Here is a 25,770-nt window from a genome sequence, read left to right as displayed (position 1 = left end):
ATTCTTGAATTACGTTGTTTATAAAGGATGTGGTGTATGGTAATACCCCGTACAAAATGTTTTATGGAAACATCGATGGATCTCGAAGAGGAGTTTCGCGTTTTAGACCTTTCGCTGAAAAGGCGGATACTAAAATTTTAAAACGTTATAATCCACAGTTGCGTCCATCATATGCAGGTGAAAGGTCAGTGAGAGAAGATAAAATGTAAAGACACGATGGATCTGCTCCAGTCTACGTTCCATCGAACCACGAAATATCTTGGAGCCCTTAAAGCGTGCGGAACAGAAAATTTCGTTATCGAAGCAGATGAGAATGCGACAACTAATGGTGCAAAATTACAATACATATATATGACATAAATAAATAAATTTGTTCGTTGTTCGCTTGTATTTTTAACAAAATCCATTATCTTTTGTTATCGTAAGTCACCAGCTAGAATATACGATTAATTCTAAAAATAGTGCAAGCGATTTAAGTATTTAAAAGGCACATTTTCGAACAAACTGCTCGTAAAATTGTACGACGACGCGTAAATCTCACGTTAGAAGATCGTATATTTTACGAAACGTTTTATTGCGTGTCGGAAAAATACTTTTTAACGCGCTCGAACGCCAAACGTCTAAACGCGTTTAAAAACAAGATACAGCGGCGAACGAAGGGAAGTTTAAAATTCATAAAACTGTGTACGATAACTGCGTCTTACCGTACTAATTGCAACGTTTATCACCAACCGTTGAAGACAGTCATCCGTATCAAGCTTGTTCGCAATCCAATTCTTCTTATCAATTATAACTTTTCTTTTTTCCTAAAACTGTCGTGTTTCTTCTACCCTCTTTTTTTTTTTTACCCTTTAAACTTCCCTTCGTTCTCCATCGTATACGACTTGCTCCACTTTCACAGCCAGCGGCACGTACGTGTCTATCGGAATAGACGACTATCGTCGACGATTTTTAACAATTTCTAGACAGAAGAAAACTTAGTAAAATTCGCGATGTATCAATTTGAAGCTGCCTTACCTTATCCGCCAACGTAGATGTTGCAATAAATAAACCGACGTACGAATACTTTTTGCAGCCACTGTACGTCTACATTTCTTCTCTGCCCCTGTTTTTCCCATTCGCCCGCACATTCTTTTTTCCCCGTCACGTATCTCGCACACACACACAAATGTGCACTATACGCACGTACGGGGAATTACAGCACGCGAACCACACGAATCAGACTCAATTACGAATTAACAAAGAAAGTCGATGTTTCCCGCGGAGATGGTCCGCGAACTATATCTCCCGGGTATTCGGACGTGATTTCCGTTTCGAGATACGATTTGGAATGCCAAAATGAAATTAGCGTGGAGATTTACGTCCGCCAGCTGTGCGATCGATACCGACCGATTGCCTTGAAATTAGAGTCGATTGTGGGACAGATTGGAGTTTGCCACTGGCGACGGTTAGCAAACCGTGAGACGGATCGCAAAAAGGATTTCGTACGGCGTATCCTCTGATCAATAGTCTTTCGAACTCTTCGTTAAGACGAAACGCTGCTGGATAGTCGGCGGAGAGAATTTTCTTGAAATCTCCTTTGCTCCGCAGCGGAGACGATCGACAGACATTTTTGACTTGGACGAATTCTAGGAATTCTACGAACGTCTATGAAGGCGTCTCCTAGCGAGCGATTCGTCGTGAGATGGTTGGTAGTAGATCGGTTCAAAACTCCGAGTACGACGAATTGAAAAATTTCGAAAGCGAATCGTCGCGCGAAATGATTTCGTCCCGAGTTCCGTGTTTATATACGTTTCAAACAAAACCAATTTCCATATCAACGGCTGAATCTTTTTGGCGATTGGAAAATTAGACGGTTTTCGAGAATTTCGGGAAACCACGTATATGTATATTCGTATTCAGAAGAACGTATTCGCGAATCTTTTCGTAGAATCTGAAGAATAAATGCACGAATAGGAAAATTAAATAACGAACGTTATATAGAGGAAAGGCGCCGAATACATAAAATATCTTTGCATAAACAATTTTTATCGGGTTGTCGGGACGTTTTTATCGAAGTTTCAGCCCTTTTCTATTGCGATTATCTGTGTCGCGAAATAATCTACATAAAAATGAATCCAACAAAGGTGAATGTAGAATACGAAATTACCTTTTCCCCGACTCTCAAGCTTTCCCTGCAGTAATATAAAGATTCACGTTCCCTTCGAACATAAGATCGAACGTAAAACTTCTAAATAAGAAAGCCAAACCATCTCTTTGAAATCAGGAATGGTCGATCACTTGAATCTGAATCTTAACAAATAAACGTAGATGGTAGCTTGAAAGGTTATTCGATATAAAGAATCTTCGAGTTCGTCATTGAATCTACATGCAATCGCGAAAGGTTAATCGCTGTTCCACGGAGTCTCTCTCGCCCGAAAGATTTTACCCGTATTTTATTATGCATCGCTTCTAAATTAACCGACCTATCTAAACAAACGAAATTTACCTATTGCGTAAACTCTCTCGAATAGGACGATGAAAAATAATTTCCAAGGCGCAGGTAGGTAACTCATTGTCGGTGCATTGAAATTCAAATTCTACGAGACACCCGTACACTGCACAGATCGTGGACAAATGGAACATTGGAGGAGATAGAAACGCGAAATTATCGGTGGCGAAGAAAGGAGAAACGAGGTTAAAATGGAAATATAGAAAAAATGTGTGAAAGAAGAACGAGTCTAAATATCACATGGCAGAATTGAACTCTTGAGGTAGGTTTCTTCTTTCAATAGACTAGAGGTTACGTGCAGTGCATTTAAATGAAAATTGAATTTCCTGTATACGTACTACAAAGTATAGAGTAATTTGCCCATGCGGGATATTTTAAAAAGAAAATTCACCTTCGTTCGCTTTCTATTTAGTTCATTAGCTTCGAGAATAAATAATAGGAACAGGTAAGTCTATTTTACTTTTCGATCGTTCTTTGGATCTTTACGTATTAAGCTCTGTATGTTGCTTAAATTTTCAATACTAAAGAGAATTATTCCTACAATTGTGCAATCCGCAATCTCGATTAGTGTTTATTTATTCATTCGAGACGTTAAATATTTCCAATTCTAGTTCACGCAAAAAAGGTCGGATTTAAATCGAATAAACGAGAAGCTGAAAGAAGGACGAACTTTATAACGTTTAAAGCCACGTTTTATTTAATTCTACGGAATAAATTCGCGGAATATTTTCAATTATTCGATAAACTTAGTCTCTCGTTCGAGCACAAACGTCACTTGCACGTTTCGTCCACGCATTTCCTGCGATACTACGCTCAACGATTAACTAATTATACTATTGTAGAGTATATAGGCTTATTAATTAATATAATAAATTATTATATACCTCAGAAATTTATATACCTCAGCAAAAGAATTTGCTCCTATCGTTGCGTTGTTCGTTGAGTTCGAATATTTTATACCTACAGCGTCGATGATTATTCATCTGATTAGTAACATCTGGTTCTTAATACTTGGTCTTAATAATAATAGCAGTAAGCTGGCTTAATTTTCCTCTAATTTTTAAAATCGTTTTAAAATTCAACGCTGTTTAACATTTCATTCTTGGGACACTCTCAGTACGTGTGTATAAATAGTGTGTACGTGTGTGTGCATTTTCTGTCGTAGTTTAGGGTATCTTCTACCTCGATTTCCAAATAACTCCTTTTAAATTCATTTTTATGAAACAATACTGACATGCAAGAAGGATACATTAAACAGTCTTCGACTGTTATTTCCTCGTCGATTATTCCACATCACTTAGAAATATTATTTGAAATTCTTACATTTACATTGTGAATATCCAAATATTTTTACGGCCACACTAAAGTGTTAGAACTAGAACAGATATTTGTTGTATTTCTTAAATATCTTAACGAATACTATACTTTGGATGTGCTATATATCGTTGCATATTCTGTGCATTCTATGCGTCCTTAGATTCTATTATTCGCTGCTTTTATCTTCCGAATCTTTAAACGTTTCTCACACAAACGTACAAAACTCTATGATCCGCTTATACCTCGTATAGAACATGAAACCGGTATACCTGGTCGTTAAAACATTAGCAAATTAATAGTGAAACGAACGAATGGAATAATCGATGATGTTCGTCACATCGTTATTGCTACTTCAACCAACAACCAATCTCGTTCTTTCTGCTGGAGTAAGAAGGCTCGTTAAAAATACCAGTTCCTTTTATATAAAAAGAAAAAAACTCCGACCTTTAGATATTAATTCTATGCTAATTGACGTAGTTATCTTCGAAGAAATTGACTTGCGCGCTCCTTATGCATAAATGCAGCATTTCCACGTAAACTGATTTGTTGTTTGCTAGGTCGCGATTTAGCGAGCCATCGAGAGTCAAAAAGCAATTTCGTTTCCCTTCTTTGACTCTCGTTCCAATTGGACCCAAACTACATCGACGGAAATATGTACGAAAGATCTTGCGAATCGGACGAAACAATGCTAGGAACAACGGAAAAGTTTCTCGAAACGTTTATCCGTGACCATGCATCTCCGTGGCCGTTTCTCGTGCGAGCAATTCCAATCGATGCTCGGGATAAGCGTGGCCTGTATTCCATTCCGCCGGATGTTCACCGGTGCCACTGAAACTTTCTCCCGCTTTCAACTTCTTCTCTACGCTAGTTAACGAGGCGCGGCAATCGTTGCAGGGTGTCTCTCCCACGCGTTTACGTCGGATCGCCTACCACATGATCCGATATCGCGCCTTTTTTCGTTTACCATTACGCGGCTTCAACTACGACCTTTCCGCGAGAACACGCATTTCAATGCTAGCGGCTGCGACAAAAGCCGCACGAAGCGCGGCGAATTAAAAGCGCGCCAGAATAACACGGAAAACATTGTTCGTAGTTTACGTTAAAAAACCATTCGGAAAAAAATTTTACCGTTGCGAAAATGGTGTGTGTAAATGGTCGAGATAGGAACAAACGGATAATAGATATTTTCTTTTTTTTTCTTTTTTCGTAACGCGAACGATAATATTTAACTTTATCCGGTAAATAGGATACCCGCACATTCAACGAATTTTGTTTTACGATCGAACCCCTATGACTTCAAAAACCTACACGAGGCTACGACAATTTTGTTTGATTCCTCTCGCTTCGCTGCCTCCTATAAGTGGAAATAAAGCTTGCTTTAACTCGAATCGTCTACGCGTTCGGATACGTTATTTTAGCTCTGTAACTCGAGTTTAGAACACGATCTAACCCAGACTTCTACATGGCCAAGTTTACCTGTGCGAGTACAACTTCCATATCGCTGCTACTCTAACAAGTTGCTCTCTGCAACTCTAACTTTTCCAGCTATACGTTACGAGCCGTCAGGAACCAATCTTTCTTTCTATTGTTGGCATTGTCTGGAATAACCATAAAGATATAGAGATACAGAGTACGAGAGTCGTACGTTACCGTGTAAGTGGATGCGATATGAGAATGGAAAGAGAACGCCGTGTTAGACGGATAAAGGCGCCTTTTGTCCTTGTTCAATTCTAATCTTACCAAGCCCGCTGAAACCACATAGAAAATTTTATTTAAAATTGTGCATTCGCCCTTATTTCTTTCGTTCGTCTAACTTTATGCACATTCTTATATTATCATAAAAGATATAACTTAGAAAAAACGAAGCTGGCACCCTGCTGGGGGTAACCGCCCACATGCTATATTTATTTTTTATTTTTATTTTTTTTCACCAACAAGATATAACACTTTATCAAATGTCCATAAGGACAAATTGTAAAATAACCAAAATAAAATAAAAAAAAATTCTTATATTATTCGATTAATCGATTTCTCAATTTTTGTCAATACGAGAATTTACATACAATTGGACGAACAAAAAAGAAAAAAAAGAAAATGGCTACGAATGTACAATTTTAAATAAAACTTTAAACGAAACTTTCAAACTCGTCATTTGACTTTGTCAGATTTGGTAAGAGTTAGAGTTAATCAGGCACGATCGTTGATCTGTGTTACACACTTATGTTTGTAGCGGCAGTCGACAACAAAACTTTCCAACGGTTTCGTCGGGACAAGTATAACATCGAAGCGTAAGTAAGGCACAGGCCTAATGTGCCATCGAAATCCCTACGATCCCTCTACCGAATATTTGAAAGAAGGCGTACGTGGCAACGGTCACGGACGCCTACAGAACGCGTGCGTAGTGAGGATATCGAGGGACGACAAAAGGAAACGAATCGGATCAAGGAAACGGTTGAGTTGTAAACGAGAAGTGAGAATCGTTAGTTGGAACGAGAGTTCTTTGGGATCCTACACATCCTACATCAAATAACCTCGCGTATTTACCGTACGAATGTTCGTGCGTTATTAGACGAACGCTCCATGCAGCGTTCTCTTCCTATTTCTACATCGCATTTCCAATCTTCGTCGTTGTCGCACGTTATCGTTTTAAAAGTCGCATGGTTCCATAGCATTTGGTCACAGTCGCAAAGTCTCGGTCGCAAGACCGCGAGCTCGTTAGCAACTGGCTTATGAAACTCTGGGCAAAGAATCGCGAGAAGTGCGAGCGAATGAACCTACAGTTTTAGGTCTGAATTTAGATCTCGAACGGTCGGAAACACGCTGAGACAGGTCTCTGTCTCTCTTTGTATCTCTACGCAAATAACGCGAGACGAAAAATGTAAGACGACGCAAGTTGTATCCCAACTTCTTCGAAGGTCGACGCCAGATGCATATCGATGGAAGCTAAAGGTTTTTCGTCATAGCGTCAGTCATTTCCACTGTGTTCCTACGAACACCTGTCAAATTGAAGGTCACAGGAAAACGCGTATCTTCTTTCCAAATGACTAATTTAATTTAAAATAATTCGGTTGTGCTGGTTGCACGAAGCAAGGGGTTCGTCTGGAATAAAATGTTTTAGCCATCGAAGAGAAAATGTTCTTAAAATATTTAATTAATTTATACGATATGAAGCTGTTAGTTGTTGCGACCTCTTTGAGAAGCGTGTTAAAATGCGTCGCGAGAAGTAAGCGACGACGAGTATACTCGTGAAACGCGGAGTATGCGTGGCTGTTATAACACAGAATTAATATTCCGGGGATGCTCTGGCAAGCATATAGTCTGAATTGCCACGTATTTTTCGAACGATTGAAAAGATTCAGACGACCCTTTCGTTCCGATTTACATTTCTATTCGATATACGTTTATCGAATTATACAGGTACGATTTTTTGTTCCGCAACCTTTTTCCATCTTTCACGCAACTTGAATATTCCATTCTTCCAGAACCTCTCAGGCTTTTCGACGGGAAACTTTTCAATATGATTTTTTACGTCGACCAAAGAGTTAAAAATCCGAACGAACTTTCCCAGCAGCGTTTAACACGTATAATATTTTATTAAAAACCAACGAGCATATTTAAAGACTTCCAGTAACGTTTTTTCAGCGTGATATGCTTGAAAACATAAATGAAAACATATACTTGAAATTTCCTCAGTGGAAAGGTACTAAGCAAAACTTATGACTTTACTAAATTCCTTAAAAATCGGAACAAACTTTCCGACCAACCGATATTATATCTAACACATCGATAACGATTTCGCATTATTCAAGCATGCGATGTGAAAACACTTTTATAACGTTCTGTTTACAGCATCCATTGCGTTTTTTACTGTTTCATTTAACAGTAGTTAGTATTTTTATCAAGTACGTAAGGCGCCTTTTCGGGTCCTGAAAACGTTAAGTTGTAATGAGACGACTGTTTCATTTCTCAATTTCATTACCGTAACTTACCGCAATTACTAAACTGCAATTTAAACAGCAATTTGTAACTAGTTTCCACGTATGACGAGTATACTCGTCGTAACGTAAAACACTGTCGTTTCTTCGTGACGAGTATACTCGTCAAGAACAGCTAACCGGTTAACCCTCACCCGCCCCTCGTATCAATTCTATCTTCGGTAAAAGATTACACATCATTACAAGATATAAAAGAGATTGCAACGATTTGTCTGAAAGTTTTGTAACCTTCGCGTGTGAACGAAATCCGATATCTCCGAAAAAAAGAACGAATTTGAATGTGTGCGAACGACAAAAAGGAAAATTAATTGTTTATCCTTTCGCGTAGTCGACGTTTTACCATTCTGTCAATTTGACATATTTGAAACGAGAGACGCATTAAGTTGCAAAAATGCGGGACTGACAGGGGTTGATCTTTTGCATCTTCGTCGAATCAAACGAGTTCCAAGAAGCTTAAAATATCAACGCTTCCTGAAAAGGTGAACGCAATTGAACCTTCGTACTCTTTCGAATTTCCGCTTGTCGAACCTCATTTGCTAGACGTTTTCGATAAAACGAAACCTCTAGAACTCGAAAATTTTTGCTCGTCCCTCGAGCTTCGAGCTACCGAGTTTCGACTTTAGCATTTTGCGCTACAAACACCTTACATACGTAGAGGAAAGTGGCCAAATATGGAGCAGGTTTTTCTTTCTCTTTTTTTAATCCGATCGATGAATGTCTGTCAAACGGCTATTTCACTCAGTCAATCGCTCATTTTCAGAACGTTTATTTTGCCAGAAACTATTTTCGCTTATTTTACATTTATTATTCTGGTGGCAAAATGTGGATCAAGTAGCCAAACACTTTGATGCTCGCGAACAACTACATTTCTGTTCTGTTAAGCGATGTGAGTGTTCCATATTTCGGGTACCTTCTCCGTGTTAGACTCGATTCACATTATGAATTTGTTCTTCCATGACGATTCGATATTGGAAATTTGTTTATAACGTTAGACGTATAAGGCTAACACTTAAAAAATTTCATAAAAATTCTTTATGTATCGCGACTGAGGGTAAAATAACAAAAAAAAAATAAAATAAAAGAATAATAAAAGTAAGTCTTTATGTGTGTGTGTGGATGATTAAGCGAGAATACAAGGCAAGAGGGAGGATAATTATTGTAAATCGTGTTTATAGCCAGCAGTCTGGACATAAAGTATACTGCGTTGCAAACTACGTATGCGAGTGAACGTAAAAACTGTATTACTACCGTTACGTTACAAGGCACACGCATGAGCGAAATGACAGAGTTAGGATAAAAAGATTAGAAAATAAAACCAAGCACGCTGTAATAGTATTTCGCGACGTATTTTATTCTGTAACGTTATACGAATGGTTATACCTTTCGATAAAAATCGCGGATAATAAACCGAGTCTCGGTTTCAGCTGTAAGAAAATAAATTTCGTTTTGTATTATGTGTCGCTGCACTTCGTACATCGCATACAAATCAACCGTTTCTCATATTTCGAAAACATAGCTTTCTATGTGTAAGGAGAGACAAGAAGCACACGGAACACTTGTGTTCTCAATTTTGTATATGTATCATCACGCATGAAATAACCGAACCAAAACAGTGGATACGGCGATGTGTGTTTGACACGGTCAAAACAGCGTGTCCGGACGCTTGATTTGCGTTGAAATCAAATTTTTCGGCCCAACTTTACCGAAATTTCGCGCTGAAATAACGCGTGACACACGTAGGTTGCATTTCACTTTCAATATTATTTTGATCGATATCCGAGCCGAGAGTACTTCCCATTTCCATCTAATAACGCAAATACGTATTTATATCGCATTCATATGTGTCCTATGGCTTTAAAAATATTACGAGGCAGTACATGACGATAACAAGCGAAACGAGAAAATAGAATATTACTTGACTTTCGATATTACATCTATTTCAGCTGTATATTCTACGATCGATGGAAATTCGTCAAGCACGATGAAACTTGAATTTTAATCAAACCTTCGAACTAAAAGTATTTTCCATTTCGATTTCATAATACAAATTCTATGCCATATATTCGCCATGTTTCTCGAAATATTATTCTCCGATCACGATAACAATAACGACAATGACGTAGAATACATTTAACTTTGCATATTTCGAACCTACGTATATATCCTGCAACCGATTAAAATTTCCAAAGCACAAATCGAATTTCAACTTTAATCAACTGTTCGAACCAAAGGTCTTTTCCATTTCGATTTAATAACGCAAATAATAATAAGAATATTTATTCATATTTTTTTTTTCTTTCTAAATACTATTACAATCATGCAAGGCGGTGTGCAACGATAATAAGAAAATCGAGATGACAGAAACGGTCCTTAAACGCATAACTGCGCTACTATACGTGCAATTCGAAGCATTTCAATAACAGTCCCCGGAGTACGAAACACTTCAAGTATGCGCTATCCTTGAATGAAGGAGTTAGACAAACTGACCGTCGTCTACTCATTGTGGAAGCGCTCGATAATTACCAGTTCCTGGGGATTTTCTTCCTTACCGGTGTCCTCAATGAAAACTTGGTCCATGTATATTACTTTAAAGATTCAACCGGAATAATTATGTTTCGAAAGTCCTTTAGACGCAGTCGTTTTACCGTGCTCGGTAGCGACATCTCGCGTACGCGAAAGCCGAAAATACAAGAGAAATTAAATTTCGCGCTACAACGTTCGTATAAATGTCAGATTTTAGATGTAAAAAGTTTCCAATATAATTTTCGATTTTTTTTTGTTCTCCATTCGATATGATGATTACGGTGAAGTTGTTCCCATTCGTTAGAAGATGCGTATGTACTAACAATTAAATAATTTCTTTATAAAAGAAAAGAAACTTTTGGGACAAAGTAATATGTTTTTTCTTACGATAAAATACCTACTGTACGTAATGTCTACGCGCAACGATGGTAACGTGTCACAAGAATATTAATTGCTGGATCGTTTTTGTTTTTATTTGTACGAGGTTTACGATCGTTTGATTAATATAATTGCGCGTAATTAACGACATTAAAATGCGATCGATCGATACTCGTTGAAGACTGGGTTGTTTAGATAGGAAATTTCCATAACATTCATCCCTGATCATCTATGCAGATTCGAGATATGTACCGTTATACCATGTTGCGTGAACAACGAAATAAGCGTAACCCGTATCATCGGTTGACACAGTCAACATAGTTAAGGTAAACCAATTAAGGCAACGAGTTAGTAGAACGATTACCCTCCACGTTTTCTCCACGTTCATAATCGTGTATGATCCGCCTACCACGAGAAAGGTTATTTGACGATAGACAAAAAATAGTGAAAAGTCATGTAACAACTATAGCATCGAGGAATCCGAAATTAACCGGTTAACCGAGTCGTTTTTTAATCTGGTTTTTTAAACGTAGTTTATTTTTAACGGAAATGAAACGTCACGTAAATAAGATAACAGCAATTGGTAATTTGTATACTGTTGGTGGATTTCTAGCTGTCGAACGTTGAAAACATAAACAGTTAAAATACTATAATAAAAGGAATCCGACAGACAGGCAACGATAATTTATTGAAAATTGTTAATGAAAAATGAACGGAATTTGCAAGAAAACAAGGTTATAAGTTGTTACTTTTAATATTAGACGCTTGCTTATTATTGGGTGGCAACCAAGTGTTTACGAATTTTGTCATTAGGTGGCACTGACAGAATCTGCAATCGTTTAGTTGCCAATCCAATATTTATCGTACGCAACGTATACGAGATCACGAGCAAGAAGAACCTTACGATATCTCGAGCGATTTTAATCGAGGTATAGTTGCAAACAACTTTTTTCATTAACTTCTGCAACTGCCATGCTATCTTAAAGTTTATAAACACGAGCGGAACATTTGGAAAAGAAGCGAAGAAACGTTTTGCGTTTGTAACAAACTCGAAGGACGAACATCTTTTAGACGAACTGTCAGAGCGAATATTCATAAATAAAATTGTTCGTTGTACGTTCACGGATACGGTGAAGAAAGATTTCTCGCGAGTTTAGACATTGCCACGTCGGATAAATAGATTCGCAAAGCGGAAATAATAGTCTTGCAAGTTCTTCTCGCGAAATGTACGACGTTGGCTGATAACGAATTAACGAAACTTTACGAGATCTTGTACGTTGTGTAATTGGAAACTTCGTTCGTGTACGAATGAAACTTCTGCAAAAGCGAAGGGAAACATAATATCGCCGACAGCTGCGAAATATTTGTAACAGTCACAATGTGATCAAATCGCGAGTTTAAACGAATGATCCGTTAATAAATACCAGACGAAGCAGGGAATTATTTTGGAGGAACAGTAATAAAAATTGGTTCAAGTTCGTGGAATGTGCGAGTCGATCGATCTGGTTAAATTTTTGAGATTCGAAGCCTAGTGAAAGAAATAATTTGATTCTAACGACAAGATCTTCGTGTATCATAATCTTTCATAAGCAGATTAAAACGAGTATTATTTAACAAATTGTATATTCGATGATATACATTTGATTTGTATAAATCGGTTTTCTTCGAGAACTTAAATTCGAATATACAGGATTCTTTATGAGAAAAAGAGAAAGAAAATATGGAATACAATTTTTCTATGTGACGCTTCGTTTTCGAGAAAATCGCGTTTGAAAATTTACCAAGCGTACTAGAACATGGCTAATTCTGGACTGGGCAGGAGTAAACAATCGACAGGACGTTATTCTACGTGTGAAAATAAACTGAGAACGTGGAACAAAATTGATTCGCAAGACGCTTTGTTTTCAAGAAAAATACATTTTTTTAATTTATCTTACACGCGTAATGAGCCAAGTTCAAGTATAGTTGGTATGTAAATTTTCAAACTTGGAATCTCTTGAAAACAAAGCGTCCTACGAAAAAATTTTCTTCTATATTTCTTTCCCATTTCTTCTTTTTTTTTTTTTAATAAATATGTTTCGATAAATTTATAATTACCGTTCCTTACTTTTACAGCGTGTCATACGAACGATATATAAACATAACAATCTATAATTTTGTGATGATCTACAAATCCACCTGCTATTTATTTCTATTAAATTTCTACATATACATATTATTAACCATTTATTTTAAATTTTCAAATTATTTAATTATGCAAGACGAAGGTAAAGGATGGTCATGAAAAAAATTAATCGAAAACGTACGATGAAGCATCCGCGTGCCAATGCTCATTCTTGAGAAAATCGATTTCGAAGATATGTTGGCTATGCGAAGACTGGATTAAAATTTGGTTGAATAAATTCCACTGCGTACGTACATATACAGAGTGCAATTTCCCAAGAGTTTGAACCGTAATATTTTCGATACTATTCATTATATCGAAAAATGCTTCGGATAAAAGTTTGACGGTTGCAAGGAGGACATATTCAGACGTTGCTAGCTTTTCTGTAGGTGGTGGCGCAACCATCGTGCGAAGGTCAACTTTGTTTCTTCAAATGGAATCACATAGTTCTTAATACATTAATCGATGCAGCTCGAGATTCTCTATAAAAAGTTATTTATTAACCTACTTGCGTCGAAAAACTATTAGTTCAGTAAATATTTTAGTTATAAGAGACAAGGAAAGACGCAAGACGCCACTTCCGTATTTGTCTTCGTGCTTGTCTTTCGTACGATAAATTTCACCAAATAAAAGTTAAGATATCCGTTAAACTAATATTTCTTCGACGTAAGTGGATTAATAATTTTTTGCACGCAGAATCTCGGTTCAACTTTTATCCGAAATATTTTTCGATATATTTAAAAATATAGAAAATACTTCGTTTCAAACTCTCAAACAACTCGCCTTGTATATAGCGTGTTAGTATGTATACGTTAATATTGCTTTAATTTTATGCAAGAGAAAATAAGAAAGATAAGTTTGAAATAAAAAAGGAGAAATTTGCGATCGTTATCAAGAAAGGTTTTCAGATGTTTTATTACGAATTTACGACGAGCGGAAATTATACGAAATATGTAAGGATTCGATATTTTTTGGAAAACTCGTAAAACATAATCGACGTTTCAATATCTCGTACGGAAACTCCCGGTCGATTATGGAATTTTCTATCTCACACAAGGTAACGACTGTACTTCACTGTCAAAAAGTTATCACAATTCGAGGAAACTTCGAATTACCAAAGTTCCTTCAATTTACGAGAGATCGTCTACTTTCCTTAAAACTTTCCTCTTTCGTATAGGAAAATATTATTGGAAATTAAACAGTTTCGATCTTTACCGCGATCCATATATCATTACTATGTTATTTTTATCGATTTATACGTATCTCCTAGCATCTTCTCGTGCAGAATATCCCTACGTGCTATTACGTTATCGAATTTACTTCACTTCAGCCTTCAACTGAATTACAGCGTAACGACATTAATTTTCGTTTCTTTCTTCCTTCAAAATTAAAGTCACATCGACGTATTTTAATGTAACTGCATTCCGTTAGAATTTGCACATCGATTAATTTCCTTCTTCTTCTTCTTCCTTTTTCCTCTTCTAAAGCTACAAATACCGTTGAAGTGTATCTCACTTCAAGCAAAACTTTACATCTTCTCTAGTGTTTGGTTTCCTTAGTCCTGCGAAAGCTACAATTAGGCCCTGGTATAACGATTCTCTCTCCAGCAGCTTCTTTGGTTTCAATTTAGTACCGCGAAAAGATCGCCCACATACAGAGACAACGTCAACGATAAAGCGGGAATGGCGACAAGCCCAAAGGGTCGGAAAACTTCAATAGGCCTAACGGCCATCAATATATCAGGTTGTCCGAAAAGTGTCTTTCTTTTATAGACGCGTCTTTTACAACGATACATCTTTATACGAACATGAAACCTAATCTGTCGAACGTTATGATCTTTATTTCGATAGAACAAAAATGGATCGCACGTAATTCGATAAAATAATATAAAACGAAAAATGTTGTGCATCCATTATTTCCTTATAAAACGAAAAAAACTTTTCGGACGACCTAATATTTCGGCACCGCAGTAGTTGATCGTCAGTTAGCACCGGAAAGTCAAAAGTGAAGAGTCGTTAAAATCGAGAGTTGTCATATCACGCTACTGCATTAAGTTCGAGTTCAATAATCATCGTTTTCTGTTTAATCCACTGTAATTAATCCATCTATCAATACATTATCACATAGGATAGAAACTACTGAAAATTCTAATTTCTAATATTTCTGAATAAAGAATTTCTATAATACATTCATCCATGCGTTTGCTCTCTCTATTTCGAGATAAAAAAAAATATCAACAAATACCGTTGACATCTTTAGCTAATTATGTAATAACGAAAATCATTGAATGTATGCGTTTAACCGCCTCGCAACTATGGTACAGATATCTCACGATATTGTATATACGCAGGTCGTACGATGGCCACGAACAAGTTATTTCGCGACGCAATACGTTTGTACGACGCTACGAATGAGTTATTTCGCAACGCAATATTGTTCGTACATTCCCATGGACGAGATATTCCGCGCGTCTGTTTTTCCGCAATTAATCACAGCTCTCGCCCTAATAAACAAACACTTGCCTTTATACGAGACGGTTTTGTCACATTCGGATACGTATTATAATTTTATGAACGTAGTCAAATACATGTTCAGTTTGTAAAATTATAGTGTCTTTTCTCCTGTCTCACAAATTCCCTATTTTTTTTTATCCACTGTAAACGTCAGAGACGAAGATTTCCAGTAGAAACACAATTCCATTGATTTTATCATCCAGATGAACTACGTACGATACACGCGTTGCATAATATTTGTATCATTATGTACGTGGTTTATTTAGGCGATAAAACGAATAAGCCATGGCGCAGTAACAATAATACAAATCTATACAATATATTCTTACAGGATTTATCATAATCGATAACGTAACGATCTGCAATGATCACGAAACTTCGAAGCAAAACGTCGATAAAAACGTGATCGACGAAGCAGAAAATACGAATCTCGTCGGACGAGGTCCGGCAGTTTAAAATCTGTTATTCTTGATACGCGAGCCTACTTTAAAATCGAAGCGTTCGTAAACCGATTAAAATCGTAACTGCTCAATTATGATAATCAGGTGAACACATTGGCTGAGGATCAAAGGTCTGGAATTAATATCGAGCTTAGTTGTTGGGTCACAAATAGGTCGTATACACTCGCTTGACGGCTATTCGACGTGCTTTGACCATAAAGCTTCGCAATACCAGGGCATCTTCAACGAAGCGCAGTGTAACGTTGCAGCAGACAATGAGAGCACCGACGTGAAAACGTACATACTTCGTGGCTGCTGTCCCTTCCATTCTCGCTTTCTTCTTAACTGACTACGGACGAGGAAAGGAAAAAAAAAACTTGTCCTCCACTTTTCATTTCATCCCTTACGTTACACGGAGGCATTGTCAGCGTTTCTTTGAGATTTTGCTCGCGCGTTTCTTTCGCGTCACCTAGCGTCGATGCGCGACATTATTCGATATCAACAAAACAACGCCATTAAGACACGTACGGTCTCGCCCTTGTAACGCCATTGCGGCTGAGAAACTATATTACGCGTGATATAAGACGTATTATAGCAACGTGATATAAAGTGATAAAAATTATGTGCTTTATATAGTTTGTATTTTCTACTTCTTTTAAGACAGGGAAATTTATAACGGCGAGGATTTATAGAGCGAACAAGTAGGTACATACGTTGACTTTTAAAGGCTTGTGCAAGATTTTTAAGCGGAAATTCAATTTCGTTGGATTCTGTTTAATTGGATTTGAATTTTTAAAAGGTAATGAATTTTACCGATCGAACTGTTAGTTTAAGAGCGGCCTTTAATTGTATCGCGAACATTATTTTACATTACTCTGCAACGTTTCCTCTATGTAATATATTCAATGTTTGTATACGCGATCTTCGGCTTAAGAATTACTCAAATATTTGGTTTTAATACGAAGGATTGTTTTAAAGATCATTTTCACCTCTATAAATATTTATTGTGTAAACCGTGTGTATAATTTGCGTAGAGCTTAAAGGATTTCCAATTTAACATTAGCACGTGAATTAAAACCGTTACTTGGAAAAATCATCGAACTCAAGAATCACACTGCTCCTCGTGTTCAAACTTATCCGCCTGTGCAGTGTCGTCAATTCACTTTTTAGATTTCTAATGAATTTTCAAAATAAACCTTGAACGTATCTATGTGTGTATCTATACGATTAAACAAACCGTGAATTTTTATGCATTTATAAATAATTTAAAATATATGTAGATATTATTCTAAATACTATGAAACTATCGATTAAAGAATTATTATTCACGAGAATATAAGAAACAAATATTATTAAAGTTACTTTATCTGATATTACGTGCGTGCAATTCGCGACTCAATAACTTTATTTAATTATTTCGCTAAATTGATTCCTTGTCTCCTACATTTGCAGAAAAATATTTTTGTTGCGTCAAATACGTTTCCATTTTATGTTATCTTCCACAAAGGTACTACACACGTATTGTCTTTCTGTCTATCTTAACTTCAATTTTATTAACTCGTCGCTTGTTGACTTTGTCAAATGTCCTTTGTTAACTTTGAAGTTGCGAAGCACGGAAAGCTTCCTAGGTACATGTACCACTCGGTCTAATAAAAAACATTCAGGTGCACGAAAAAGAAAAAGGTTCAAACGCACGCTAATAAAAGGCTATATTTAAAAAATTACTCCTACTAAATATATTAAGAGCTAAGCGACTTCAATTTTATTATCTCGTTCCCTGCTGTCTTTGATGTTGCGAAACACGAAAAACCTTCCTATCGTTCTCATCTAATAATAAGCATTCGGGTGTACGAAAAAGAAGAAGATTCAAGCCTGGATCAACGGAAAGTTTTACTTAAAAAATCAAATATCAAGAATCGAAAAACTTTTATTCATCTCGGATAATATCGTCCGCGAGATGTATCTTGTTAAGATGATCCTCCTTCGAAGATTAGACGCTTCGTGACTATATAAAATGGTAACGAGTAGCGCCCTCTCCTAAAGTATTTACAAAACAGGGGTAGGTCAGTGTGAAATTAAATGGCTGGAATTTTCAGCGATTTCCATAGACAGTGTCTTTGAAATACCTAATCCTCGCTGTTTCACGTTTAAGCGAAGTAGCTCTCCGCTTTCCAGCAAAAAGCAAATAGCTATATTCTGGGGAAGTATTTGAAGCATTAACTGACGAACAGATCCGAGAGGAAAAGTTTCGTGAAATTTACATCTTGAATTTCGTTATTTCATTTAACGCGGAGGGATTGGCGTCCGCTACGATCGATACGTTGGCAGATTTGCCTGCGGTTTCTCGCGATTGTCGCGACGATTCTAATTGAGTTTCGCGAAAGAAATGAAATTAAACGTTGGCCGTTAATCGATGGCTGGAAAATAAAATGGGTTGCCATGATTCGTCGTATTCCCCCGCCTTTTGTTTTTTTCTCGTCTTTCGCGTTTCACGGTCTTCGCAAATTGCTATATAGAACCGTACTTTTCTGCTGGCAACTTCAGTTTACGAGATTAAACATTAGCTGGTCCCGTTTCGTTTGATAAAACTGACGTCTCATATACTACCTGAGGCATTCTACGAGCTTGGCGCAGGTTTAATGGAAATGTTCGGTAAATATGGACACAGATAGCGAATGTTACTTGTATAAACATTCACTCTGATCGAGAACTAAAAAATCTGGAATTTTCTGCTCTCGTGCTGAATTACAGTGGTTCGCGAAAATATTTGAATACCCCTGCAAACTCCTTGTGTACATATTATTAAGAATATCTTGATATCCTATCGATACTGTGACAAGATTAACGTATTATTAAAATTTCAAACGAGTATGAAAATGTATGTAAGAATTATAGGACATTTACTGCAATTAATTGTATGTTTGAGATTACTACTCATGTTGTATACTAATTTTTCGTTAAGCGTATAAATTTCTTGCAACCTCTATATATATATCGAATTGGTTTAAAATTTTACATAATGTATTAATAGTTATGTATTTAATTAATGTATTTAATATAATCGAAGAAATAGTTTCATTCATTGTGTTAAGAATTAACGAGAATACGAGTACGTAATAGGAATTTTAATAATCCCAGAATCCCATAAGCAAACAAAAAAAAATAATTTAATTGAATTTGCTTTAGTTCAACTTTATTTCATTTTATTTAATTTCAATTTCCATTTTGCTTCCGTTTTATTAATAATTTAATATAATCCTAACTCAATAACATAAATCACATAAAAAAGGATATATATATAAATCGGTACAATTCGATGCAAACTAAATTTATGTACTAAAATTTTAACCACACCTTATAGATACGATAACTAATTGAAAATTACGTAAAAACTATTTGTAATAACCTGCATTGCTTGTCGGGTTGGAGGAGATATTTAATCAACAAATAATTTCGCTACGTTCGAAATCTTCTCGCTCCTTAATCCATTTTCTCTCTGATTATACTAAACAGCATTAATTCCATTCTCAATTAATTAATCTTATCAGTAGTATACTTATAGCATTCTATAAAACATTAAATAAGTGATATTTAAGTTAAAGAATTATTTGCATATTATTGTTTATACACTTTTGTTTATATATATCATTATAAAGATTAATGGAATAACATATTTCTTAAACGAATGGAAAAATGAAAAGTCGATGGATTCTCATTTAACAAGCGTGTATCATTTGTAGCATTATGACAACTTAGCGATTCATTTGCTCAACAAGTACTATCTTCAATAACTAAATCGTTTTAAATTAGTTAAACCTTCAGTGTCCTATTTTCCTATTCACTAGACGACATTTTTAATACGAATCAATTCGTTTCGCTAAAGACACTAAAAATTGCTTATTAAAATAGAACTATACATTTTATACATTTTATACTAGTTCTCGTTATCGTATAATTACGATAACCTTAATAAATACACGATCTTAAACACTAACAGCATAAACAAGCTTATCTCAAGTATATCAATATTATACCAATATGTAGAAGTTTATATTTCCAAAATACCTGTCTTCAAAAGTAAAACAATCGCAAACTAGGTAGAAAATAAAGTAAACAATCATATTGCTCATTAGTTTTAACAAATAACGCAACGATACTAAAAGTAACAAAAATTGCTCCATAGCATATGTCCTCACAATTAAATTACGAATTAAAAAGGAGAAAAGGAGTAAAATTAACAAACCGAATGTAAGGAAATGAAAGAATCATTCTGTATTATGTTTCCCTCGCTAGTGGCGGGATATTCAAACTTTTAATAATGATGGCGTCTCTTCAATCAAAGTTACAAGAAATCACACATCCAAAAACTTTTACCTCGTAATAACGGTATTATTATACAACCGAATAAGTAAAAAAATTAAGACTCACCAAGAAAACAGTATAAGCAACGAAGATTTACAGCTCGGTCTTCGCGAGACAATAGTGGCGGTTGGTGACAGACAAGTGGTCGAGAAGAGTATCCGCTACTGCACAGTCATAGACATAGATCGTGCACCCGAATTGTCCCGTCTGTCGGTGGATATTACGTGCAACGACCTCCGTGATTCGTTTCTTGCGCTATGCGAATAGGTGCACCTGTTTGCGTGCCACTTAATGTCACGTACACGCACGAAACAGCTCGAGAAACATCCACGAATCGACACGGATTCGCGGTTACTAATCGCTTACCAAACGTCGATTACGTGGTTAGCGCTTGAAAAAACATTCGAATGTAATCGTTCTGAACGATAAAGGAGCTTTGTAATATAAACGAAACAGTTCCTGCCGCGTTCACAGTCGAAGCGGTACTGCGAGGCTCGTCGCGACCCGGCGTCCCCTTCCACCATCGACCCCGAGCCCAATAGCCAATCAGCGTCACGCATTCTCCAACGTTCAAAATCCTTCCGTTGGATCCACGGACGGCCGATGTCAGTTATGCGAGGGGGTGGAAAGCACTTTTGGCGGTCTCACGTGTTGCTTCGCTGTAAACATGGATGATCTGGATTTGATTCAATTACCCAAAACGAGAGAAACGGTGTTTGAGTGGCGGCGCGAAAATTGCCGATTTCGTTGCGCATATTGACAAAGATTGTGGCGAGGGATCTGTGAGGTATGTACTATATAGCTTTTCTCGCGGGTTATGTTTCTTTATATTGCATATCGAAGTACGCGTTTGACGTTTCAAGAGAAGGTTTGCATGCCTTGTATAACTTGAACTGTAGTTTAGATTTACAACTTTACTTTAGTCTTTATGTTTTCTTACTTTTCATTATTTGAAGTGCCATTCCTATGCACTTTTGCGAGAGATAATCTATGATATTTGTAAATACGTACTACATATACACGTACGTTAATCTGTAAATGTGTAATATTGCTGTTTGGTTATGTCGATATTTTTTAGTACGAGAAATATGTGCATGGGGGCCATCTTGCACAAATAGACTAATATTATTGGCGTAATTACAAGCGTAGCTACAAATTACAAGTTATAAATTATTCCTTTCTCCAAACAAGGAAATATACGGGAAAAAATAGAACAGATTCTTACGATTATTTTTTTGAAGTTTTGTAATATACGAATTAGCATTTTCTTTTATTACATTTGAAAAAATCGTGTATTCAAGTATTCATGAGAAAGGAGAGACAGAAAGGGAATGCAAACATGGAAAGTTTCGAATATGTAAAACGTAGTGAAATCCGTAAATGATTTCATAACTGCTCTTGAACATTTCTTACAAACAAACAAGTCATCTCATACTTTTCTACAGGAGAAATACATATTTATCAGAAAAAATTCCATTGATGTGATTTATGAATGCTTATGCATCCAGCGAAGTCTATGATTATTTTCTTTATCTGGAAATATACGTTATAGTTTTGAAGGTTATTTTTACATTATTTGTTCACAATCGTTATAAAGAGACCGGAAATGTATTCAGGCCACGCACATGCTTTACTGCTTTATACGATCGATGTTAAAAAACAACTCGTACCGAAAGGATTAATATAATTTTTATTGAAATTTTTTATTTCGTATTCATAGACGAAAACTGTGTTGTGTTGTTTCTCCGTAAATATGTAAAACGATTCCATTATATTATAAAGTTCTGAAAATCGATAGTTTTCGCTATTCATTTCGTTAGTTAAAATAGTTAAATGACTTTCCAGAAACAAACCATGCTTCATGGACATTTTGAGTTTAGTTAGCGTAAAATTTAAACCTTGTTCTGTAATTAGTTAAGTTACCTGAAATTAAATGGATTTCAAGTAGCTGGTATGTAAATAATACTTAAACTAGCATGTAATGCTTAAATCGTAAAATAAATAGCGTAACATAACATATAAAATCAGTTGAATTTAGGGAATCAATATCTATAAACGCGAGACTATAAATAACATCTTTAAGTCGAAGATTATTTGAAAGAATTTCAATTTCACTTCAAACTTGAAAGGATAGTTCAGATCAAGTAAATAACAAATTTATACCGGTATAGTGATCTCAAGTTTCTTGAATTCAAACAATTTGTGTAATCGATACAAGAATGTATGCAACATGAGATATTAAAGAGAATCGCACTGGGCATTATTGCACCATGTACGTTATAAATCGTCGATGAAAGCTCTGAAGCGGGCAAAAAAGTTTATAGGTTCGATAAATAAACTGTTCTCTGTAAATGAAAAGTTAAAAAGTAGGTAACCAGCGTTAATATCAATAGGATATCAATTTCATCGAATAATTTTAAGGATATTTGTATTATAACATATCTTTCAGATAAAAGATAATTGCTACTTTTATAATGAAGAATCCACAAGTGTTTCTGCAGTAAAAAAGTAATTAACGTTTCTTTAAGGGACTAATTCTTGTTACAGATTTCTTTCACCTTCGTCTTTGAAACTATCGATAAATTATATTTACGTCTTTCAAAAAATCATATCTTAATCCTTAATAATGCTCACAGTTTTGTAGTATTTAATATCTTTTGATTTATTCGAGATTTCTTTAAATCTAATACAAAATTCAAAATATATCACGTATTTATCGCAGTCCATGGATTATGCTTACAAACTAGGTTCATATATGTACGTATGTGTATTATACATTATTGTATTTAAGAATTTATATGATTCTCCCATGAAATGCTTCTAGTCTGTAGGAAATAGTCTGTTACTATTATGGTTTAGATGGAAGAATATTATGACATGTCGTGTTACGATCGTTCGCGGAGAGACGCGGTCGCGAGGAAAACGCGTTAGCGAGAAGCGTAAATTCTCGCTACGATTCGTGTAATCGACGTTGCGAAAGAGTCGTTCCTCTTGTTTCGATTAAGATAACAGAGGTGGTTCAATGAATTTAACGCTGTGTTAACAGGTTAATATGGCGTATATATTCAACAATAAATTGTACAATAATAAGAACGTCACAAATTATTTGGCGATGAATACAGTTAATGCGTTACAGAAATTCGACTCGACTTTACGATATCTCTCAATGAATTCGTTAGACTAAGCGACTTGTTCGTCAGAGCTCTCGATGTATGCAGTTAGATTTTTCAAAACGGACTGATTTAAGGGTGGAACCCATTATAGACTTGACTGTTCTGACGACGAAGACGAACTAACTTGAAAGTGACGATGCTATGTCGGAAGGAGAGCTAAAGAAGGGTGTGTCTAGCGCACGGGACCATCGGATTTGTTGATGACAGTTTTTGGCCGGGAAAGTGAGGGTAATAGACACTGTTTCTATTGGCTATTAAGACTGTTGGTGGACTAGGAAGGGTCTTAGCCGCCCTCGATAAAAAGGTGGTAGTTCGTAAAAAGATCTTTGTTCGATCTGAAAGACTTTAGCTAAAATTTTTTAAGATTTATGGTCGGTCCTTGAGAATCTTAAGGGTATGCAATAAGGATGTGCGGTCATCTGGTTGCCATCCTGCCCGCGGTGTGTGGCCTGGTCTAGGTAGAGAGTCGGCCGACGTAACATGTCGTTTAACTGTATGATACCATCTATTAATGTACCAACGATGACTTTAATGACGGTTTAGTGGATATTGCCCTACAACTTTGATCGACGTGACTTGCTTCTATGATGCACTTCGACAAGCTGATTTCAGCGAAATCAAGTCAAACGAAGTTTCTTATGTTTAATATTCATATAAACTTACTATGTATGTACGTAGTTTGTTTCAATAGCGTCTATGTAGTTTGAGAAACTCGTTGATGATGTTGTTTCAATAATACAATCATAGTTGTATTTACGATAATCGTGATTCTGATGCAGGCTATTAGAGAATGATATTTTTTAAATACAAAAGATATAGTTTTCCCTTCTAAAACATGAGATCACAAAGTTATAAATCTGATAAAATATTTAATAGTTGATATATGAAGAGTGAAATAATTTTAATTTTTCAACCATTTAATTCTGCGTTAATAACAAAATACAAGAACGTGTTAAGTATATATTATTACTAATTTAATTATTTATATCATTAATAAACAATATTCTTAATTTACAATTCTTATATTATTTAATTGTATACTATTAATGGAATGATATTATAACGCAATTCAATGGAATAAAAACATGAATAAAATATTTAAACATACCTACATACATAGATTTCTAATAATTTTACGTAACTTTATGAATTAACACGTTACGATATATTTTGCATATATACGGTATAGCTGTTACATTTATTAAAAATGATTCTTGTTCAATTACATTCGCCACTTACATTGCGGAAGCGTAAAGTTATTTCAAACAATATGAAAATAATTTATTGTGAAAAATATTTTACGTACCGTTTCTCGCTTTTATCGTAAATTAAGCACGTTCCCATTTCTTGCCCTAAGAAATAATGGATAATCGATAGGAACAGCGTAACGAAAGTAAAAATCATTGTTCATTCGGTTTTGAACGTAATTTTATCGGCTGTACTTTTTCAACTACTTTGATTTTACTCAATTTCAAAGAACAGATTTAAATAATAGCAGGCTTAACGCATGAAATATAACGTCGAAACATTACCGCGACTGTCTTGAACAGATTTCCGTCTGTAGATGACTTTAAACGTTTCCGTATCTCGTAATTTGCGAGAAACGAATCTCATGCATTTCTACGAGACCTTGCTCTGTCCATCTTACAGTTCCTTCCTTGATTGACTTTCAAATTTCCCCCTGGATTCTAGGCTGTCTCTGTCATATAGAGTGAAGAGTTCGCTGACCCTCGAAGCAAAGGGACAAGCACATAGAAAGTCTGCCTTTGGGGTTGGAAGTAAGCATAATTTACGATACGATGATCTAATCCCTTCATCACGCTTGGAATATACATGGTTGCCTGTAAAAGGACGCAGTTTTATATGCAGGAAGTTGCAAAGAAAAGATCTGTGTCTTTTTGTGACCTTATAGTACTCGCTCGAGAGAAACGGAAATTTTAATCAACGTTATATAATACTTGAAATCCAATTGCTTGGGCAAGAAAAAGAGAAAATATTCTTCCGCATTGATAAAAAATATTTCATTTGACTTTCTGTTTTAATATACTGCAGGCACAAGAAAATATTTGCGCATGTCCATATTTTCCAATGAACCGTTTTCCTATCAGCTTTTATATTTCATTTTCGCAATATCAAATCTTTGTAATCGTATGAAAGTACCATTAAATAATACCAAGTTTAATACATATATATCATATCTATATTCATATTATTTAAATACTTTTCGTAGTCACTGTACAACTGCCATCTGTGGATAATACATAAATATGTCTCTATTTATTCCTTCCGTAACCGGCATTGCACGACATGCATTATTTATTTATTTGTTCGTGTGTCCACAATAGGTAGAATTCTCTTTATTCATAAAAGAAAAATTCAGTGAATTCAAATCAGATGATGGAGGAGATTTTATT

At 35.7% G+C, this 25,770-nt stretch overlaps 2 long non-coding RNA genes across 2 annotated transcripts in view; both read right to left on the bottom strand.

Annotated features, from left to right (window-relative positions):
• LOC132905649 (uncharacterized) overlaps positions 1-21,123 on the bottom strand; it is a 28,599-nt gene extending 7,476 nt beyond the window's left edge. Inside the window, exon 1 of the long non-coding RNA XR_009657837.1 lies at positions 20,250-21,123. This is a non-coding gene — a long non-coding RNA (uncharacterized LOC132905649). The remainder of the gene's footprint in view (positions 1-20,249) is intronic.
• Positions 21,124-21,446: 323 nt separating this feature from the next.
• On the bottom strand, positions 21,447-25,262 carry LOC132905645 (uncharacterized). The gene is made up of 2 exons (XR_009657835.1): positions 24,889-25,262; positions 21,447-21,967 (listed from the first exon to the last, which is right to left on the bottom strand). It is a non-coding gene; the product is annotated as an uncharacterized LOC132905645 (long non-coding RNA).
• Between the last annotated feature and the right edge of the window lie 508 nt (positions 25,263-25,770).

Source organism: Bombus pascuorum, chromosome 3, assembly GCF_905332965.1.
Source record: "Bombus pascuorum chromosome 3, iyBomPasc1.1, whole genome shotgun sequence".
Classification (NCBI taxonomy): Eukaryota; Metazoa; Arthropoda; class Insecta; order Hymenoptera; family Apidae; genus Bombus; species Bombus pascuorum.
Note: the sequence above shows the minus strand (reverse complement) of the source record. Positions and strands in the feature narration are given on the sequence as shown.